This window comes from Nematolebias whitei, chromosome 16 (assembly GCF_014905685.2).
Source record: "Nematolebias whitei isolate Nwh7 chromosome 16, NemWhi1, whole genome shotgun sequence".
Lineage (NCBI taxonomy): Eukaryota > Metazoa > Chordata > Actinopteri > Cyprinodontiformes > Rivulidae > Nematolebias > Nematolebias whitei.
Window position 1 is genome coordinate 985,599 of NC_056513.1, and position 6,780 is coordinate 992,378.

The window sequence follows — 6,780 nt, forward strand, 5'->3', positions numbered from 1 at the left end:
ACAGTTTATTAGTACTTATTAGTACAGTTTATTAGTACTTATTAGTACAGTTTATTGGTACTTATTAGTACTGTTTCTTTTATCACACTTTATATTTTTGCTGTTGTTGGAGGTAACTGGGACCCCGAGTACACAGTTTTGTTCCACCTCATGTACCACATGTGACAACTGAGTGAACTTGAACCTAAACGTTGCCGTTTGCAGAATCTCTTCTCGTCACACTCATCCGTCTTTTGTGCTCGGGCGTGTCAGGACAAAAGTTGAGGAGGCTGTAGTCTGTTAGCACAATAACTCTTCAGTCAGTGGTTTCACACTGCCAGCAGTGAAGAATGAAACATAAAGTCGGTGTTTACCGAATCTCCTCGGTGTTCCCACATGCTGGAGGCGTCGGCTTCTCCTGTTGCACACGTCGTCTCCAGAGGGAGGAATGAGACCTGGAGTAATCACAACTTGTGATCAGAGGTAGAACCATGTCCAAGACAAAGACAAGCGTGGCATCGGGTAGCAGAACATCTGAGGATCCAGGGGAACCGGAGAACTCCTGAGTGAACTGTGCCAAGGAGACGCTGAAACCAAGCCACCTTGTTGTTGGAGGTCAATCACAGGATGTCTTCATGTTTGTGTGGAGCTCATTACACTGAAGAAACAACAGATGACCACTCCCTGAACATGATGGAGTCAACAGCACAGGAGCTGGAAGGTTGTGCACGATGAGTGCACGGCGTCATGCTGCTCGTTGGATGCCCTTCAGATCTGTAATACAAACTTCTCAGTTCCTAAAAGGGAACTCCAGTAACTTTTGGACACTAGCGCACCTAATTAACTCAAGATCTACTAAACTGACTGAACTAAAGTTTGTGTTTGCTATTAGCTGCGGCAGCCATGTTGTCTCCACTCACTTGTAGAGGAACAGCCAATAGAACGTGTCCACTTGTTCATGAGATATTTTGCTAACAGACAAGCACAGACCTTCTGTGGAGGTGATGACAAATGATTTGTCCTCACAGAGCGTCCAGGTTGGAGAAGTTCATTCTGCAGTCTGCTGAGAACTTCTGGCTTCTTCTCTCCTGGACAAACGATCATTTGTTCTTCTGATGTCAGATCAATGAAAGTACACCGGAACATAACATTCCATCCATCCAACCATACATACATCTGTCCAACATCCATCCATCCATCCATCCATCCAACCATACATACATCTGTCCAACATCCATCCATCCATACAACCATACATACATCTGTCCAACATCCATCCATCCATCCATCCAACACCCAACCATCCATCCATCTGACATCAAACCATCCATCCAAACATACATACATCTGTCCAACATCCATCCATCCAAAATCCAACCATCCATCCGACATCAAACCATCCATCCAAAATCCAACCATCCATCCATCCAACATCAAACCATCCATCCAACATCCAACTATCCCTCCAACATCCATCGAACCATCCAACATCCAACCGTCCATCCATCAATCATCCATCCATTATCTTTATCCGCTTCTTCCTTTTCAGTTTGCAGGGGTTACTGGTGCCCGTGTACATCTATCATTCATCATCTGTCATCTGTGCAAGGAGCAGGAGACACCCTGGACCAGTCTCCAGTACATCACAGAGACACCTGGACAGGTCTCCAATCCAACAAAGGGACATCTAGGGACAGTTTAGAGTCACCAGTCAGTCTAACATGCATGTTTTTGGTCTGTGGGAGGAAATTGGAGTACCTGGAGAAAACCCACGCAACACGGAGAGAACATGTAAACTGCACCCAGAAAGGTCCTGGCTGGGATTTGAACCGGTGGCCTTCTTGCTGAGAGACAACTGCTCTACTAACTGAGCCACCGTGCCACTGGTAAAATAACATTATACTAAACTCTGCCTTCGCCAACCTTGTGAACATTGTTGCAATCAACAGAATGCTCTTCACGTACTTTAGTGCAGCCCCAAAAAAACTTTTTGTCCTATTTTATTAGTATCTCATTTTATTTGTCAGTTATTTAAACATTGTATTTATTCTTTCTTCGTAGTGTGGACTCCTTTAGATTTCATTTTGTTCAACGTGTTGGAAATTGAGCACATTACCAGAAGAAGTCAAGCAACAAAACATGAGCAAGACAAGTCAATTTAAAAAGTAAACTTCTAATCACCCCGTAATATTGTAAACATCATTTTGAAGGCTCCAAGAGGAAGAACTTGTGTTTTTTAAACTTGTTTCAAATAAAAGGTGTTGAGAAAGAGCAGGCTTGCAGCGTTGCTCCGGTGGCTGATCATGTTTCTCTTGGTGCTGGCATGAGATCAGTGAAATCTCTGGCTCTCCTCGGCTCCGCTCAAGCCAAGTTGTCAGAGTCTCTGCTGCCAACAAGTGTTTGCTGTGAAATTACAGAACAATGAGCCTCTTGCACAAACAAAGGATCTGCTTTTGTCTCGGCAGACGTGTGAAAAGAGACGGACCGTCAGGTGTTCTTAAATCTTCAAGCTCTGCTACTTCCTCCAGTTTATCATGAACTCATGACACTGGCATTGGAAACACGTTCTACCTTTTTACGGGTCCTTCATTACATTTATAACTACTTTTAGTTTAATTACATTTTGACTGTAGTTTATTGGGGCCTGCCGTGCACTGCCTCCATTCATGTGCACGGCAGGCCCCTGTTGTTCTGCACCTCTGACGCCGTGTCTTGGTTTCTACCTCCGTCAATGTGGCCCGACCCCCAACGTGGACCCCAACAAACGTTGTATCCAAACGACAGCTCCCTTCTCGATGTCAAGCCCATTACCTTTATTGGCAATCACAGTTACCATGGCAACATATTTTGCTAACAGACATTTCCCCATAGGCAATGACTGGAGAACACTCCTCACACTAAGTGCTGCTGTCGTCACCTGGCAGACTCTAGAGGTCCCTGAAGAAACCACTCACAGAACGTACTCATCACATGACCTGATTAACGTTTGGAGCCATTTTGATTCAAGATGGCTGCCACAGCTACCTCAGCAAACACAAAATGGACTGACTCGTCATTCTTTGAGTTATTGAACTGAATTTTAGTCCAGTTGTAGCTGAGAGTGACTTGTTATACATTCCTGATGAAAATCAAACAGCCAAGATGGCCACCTTACCTAAAAGAGGAAAAATATGATAAGTCGGCCATTTTTAAAGATACTGAGCTGAAATTTGATTCACTGGTAGCTGAGAATGATCCCTACATGACTGATCCAAGATGGCCGCCTAAAACACAGACAGACAGAGACAGAAAGAGAGAGAGAGACAGGCAGACAGAGAGAGACAGGCAGACAGAGAGAGACAAAGACAGACAGAGAGAGACAGACGGAGCCAGAGAGAGACAGAGAGCTGGATATAATCAAGTGTGGAGGATCCTGGTGGATTTCTTTGATTCTAATCAAGCAGCGGTTGCTTCAGTCATCAAAACATTTGCAATATGTTCTAATCTGCCGGAGCATTTATGAGCAACAAGTGGGCCGGGCCCTCGGGTCAGAACAATATGTTAACCACATGTTAGAACTTCCTACAACAAAATGGACGACAGCGCCATCAGCACCGTCTGAAAGCTCTTGTAAGACACGTTTCTCGCAGCGTTCACGGAGCCGCAGCGTTTCTTGAATCTTAATCGAGTGGCTGCGCATTTCAAAGCCTGTTTTTATCACAACTGGCTCGGAGCGCAACTCAAACCACATGGAAGGAAATTAAAGATAAATGCAGCTGCACTCCATGGAAAAGCAGAACTTTCTGGTACCATGGGATGGTGCATGCCTGATGGTGCAATTTTAAAGTTTAAAAGCCTTTCTTATTTTTTAAATGTCCTTTCTGTGTGCACACGATACAGCTTTAGAGTCTGGGTGTGTAAATCATTAAGCCATACATGGTATCTGTGTCAAGCTGAAAAACTAATGTAGATTAAAATACGAGGTCTATCATTTTATGTAAAAGTTTAGAAAACGTAAGATTCACCTTCCAACAAAGGGTTACACATTTGATCTAAAACTTAAAGTGACAGTTCAGATGTTTTGAAGCGGGGTTCTGAAGATTCAGAACAATTACTGTCTTACCTGTTGTAGATGATTCTTTAAATTGCCTCAGTTTAGAGTTTAGTCTAATCCAAGTGATGAGCTAACGGCTAATCTGAATGGTGCCAAAGACAAGTGCTACCATCTTAAAATGACTCTCTGTGGTCCGTGCATAAATCGTTACTTTACCACCATTTAAGGATCATGTTGTTATTCCAGCAGAAATCAAACCAGACACCAGGGAGCACCAGTCAGTGTTTCACTGGTTCTGGTCCCAAACCCAGGGAAATGGTGAGGATTGTGTCAGGAAGGACATCCAAAACAGTTTTGCCAAAACTATAATACGAGTTCATCAAAGTGAAACCATTCTGGATCAGTCGTGGCCCGGATTAACAACGACCTCCACCGGTGCTGACAAACATGGTGACGGCAGAAATTGTGCTACTGTTAGTGGAAGACCACGAGGAGGGAAACATGTCAGGAAACAGAAGAGAAGAGGAAAGTGAAGAATGTAGGACTGAGGGTTGCAGCTCTAAATGTGGGGACAATGACAGGCAAAGGTAGAGAGCTGGCTGACATGATGCTGAGAAAGAAGGTAAATGTTTCATGTGTCCAAGAGACCAAGTGGAAGGGCAGCAAGGCTCGCAGCATTGGAACAGGGTTCAAACTGTTTTACCATGGTGTGGATAGAAAGAGAAATGGAGTAGGGGTGGTCCTGAAGGAGGAGTTGGTAAAGAATGTAGTAGAGGTGAAACGAGTGTCAGATAGGGTGATGTGTCTGAAGGTAGAAGTAGAAGGTCTGATGCTAAATGTTGTCAGTGGTTATGCTCCACAGGTTGGATGTGATGAGGAGGAGAAAGATACATTTTGTAAAGATCTGGATGAAGTGATAGAGAGTATTCCCAGGGAGGAGAGAGTGGTGATGGAGCAGACCTGAATGGACATGTTGGTGAAGGAAACAGAGGATGAGGAAGTGATGGGTAGGTTTGGTGTCAAGGAAAGAAACCAGGAAGGACAGATGGTGGTGGATTTTACCAACAGAATAGAAATGTCTGTAGTCAACACCTGTTTCCAAAAGAGGGAGGAGCATAGAGTGACCTATAAGAGTGGAGGAAGGAGTACGCAGGTCGACTACATTCTGTGTAGAAGAGGAAACCTGAGGGAGATTGGAGACTGTAAGGTTGTGGCAGGGGAGAGCATGGCCACACAGCATCGGATGGTTGTGTGTAGAATGACTGTTGTTGTGAAGAAGAGAAAAAGAGTAAAATCAGAGAAGAAGACCAAATGGTGGAAGATGAAGAAGGAAGAATGTTGTGATAAATTCAGAGAGGAGCTGTTAAAGGCTCTGGGTGGTAAGAAAGAGCTTCCAGATGACTGGACTACTACAGCAACAGTAATTAGAGACAGGTAGGAAGGTACTTGGTGTGTCATCTGGACAGAGAATGGATGATAAGGAAACATGGTGGTGGAACAGTGAAGTGCAGGAAGATGTTCAAAGAAAGAGGTTAGACAAATGTCTTGGAGAGATGGCAGTGAGGTTTTTGACTCAAATATTCAATGCCATATTTGAGGGTGAGAAAATGTCTGAGGAATGGAGAAGAAGTGCTGGTGGCCATTTTTAAGAACAAGGGTGATGTACAGAGTTGTAGCAACTACAGGGGAATTAAGTTGATGAATCACATGATGAAGATCTGGGAGAGAGTTGTGGAAGCAAGACTTAGATGAGAGGTGACTATCTGTGAGCAGCAGGATGGTTTCATGCCAAGAAAGAGCACCACAGATGCCATCTTTGATTTGAGGAGGCTGATGGAGAAGTACAGAGAGGGTCAGAAAGAACTCCATTGTGTCTTTGTGGATTTAGAAAAATCATCTGACAGAGTGCTGAGTGTGGAGGTGTGGTGTGTTAAACTGGTACAGGACATGGATGAGGACAGCAGGACATGTATGAGGACAGCAGGACATGTATGAGGACAGCAGGACAGTGGTGAGATGTGCTGTAGGAGTGACAGATAGCTTCAAGGTGGAGGTGGGAGTGCATCAAGGATCTGCTCTGAGCCCCTTCTTGTTTGCTCAGGAGATGGACCGACTAACAGACGTGGTCAGGCAGGAATCCCCGTGGACTATGATGTTTGCAGATGACATTGGGATCTGTGGTGAGAACAGGGAACAGGTGGAAGAGAACCTGGAGAGGTGGAGGTATGCACTTGAAAGAAGAGGAATGAAAGTCAGCCGTAGTAAGACAGAGTCCAAGTGTGAATGAGAGGGAGGAGGTGGAACAGTGAGGCTACAAGGAGCAGAGGTCACAAAGGAGCAGGACTTCAAGGACTTGGGGTCCACTGTCCAGGAACATGGGGAGTGTGGTGAAGAGGTGAAGAAGAGAGTCCAGGCAGGATGGAGTGGATGGAGAAAAGTTTCAGGAGTGATTTGTGGCCAAAGGGTGTCAGCAAAGGTCAAAGGAAAAGTTTACAAGACAGTGGTGAGACCAGCTCTGTTGTATGGTCTGGAGACAGAGACATGGACAAAAAGACAGGAGACAGAACTGGAAGTGAAGAAATGAAGATGTTGAGGTTCTTCTTAGGAGAGACAAGATGGAGAAGATCAGGAATGAGATCATCAGAGGTACAGCACAGGTTGAACAACTGGGAGATAAAGTTATAGAGGACACACTGAGATGGTTTGGACATGTCCAGAGAGGGGACAGTGGTTTGGACATGTCCAGAGGAGGGACAGTGGTTTGGACA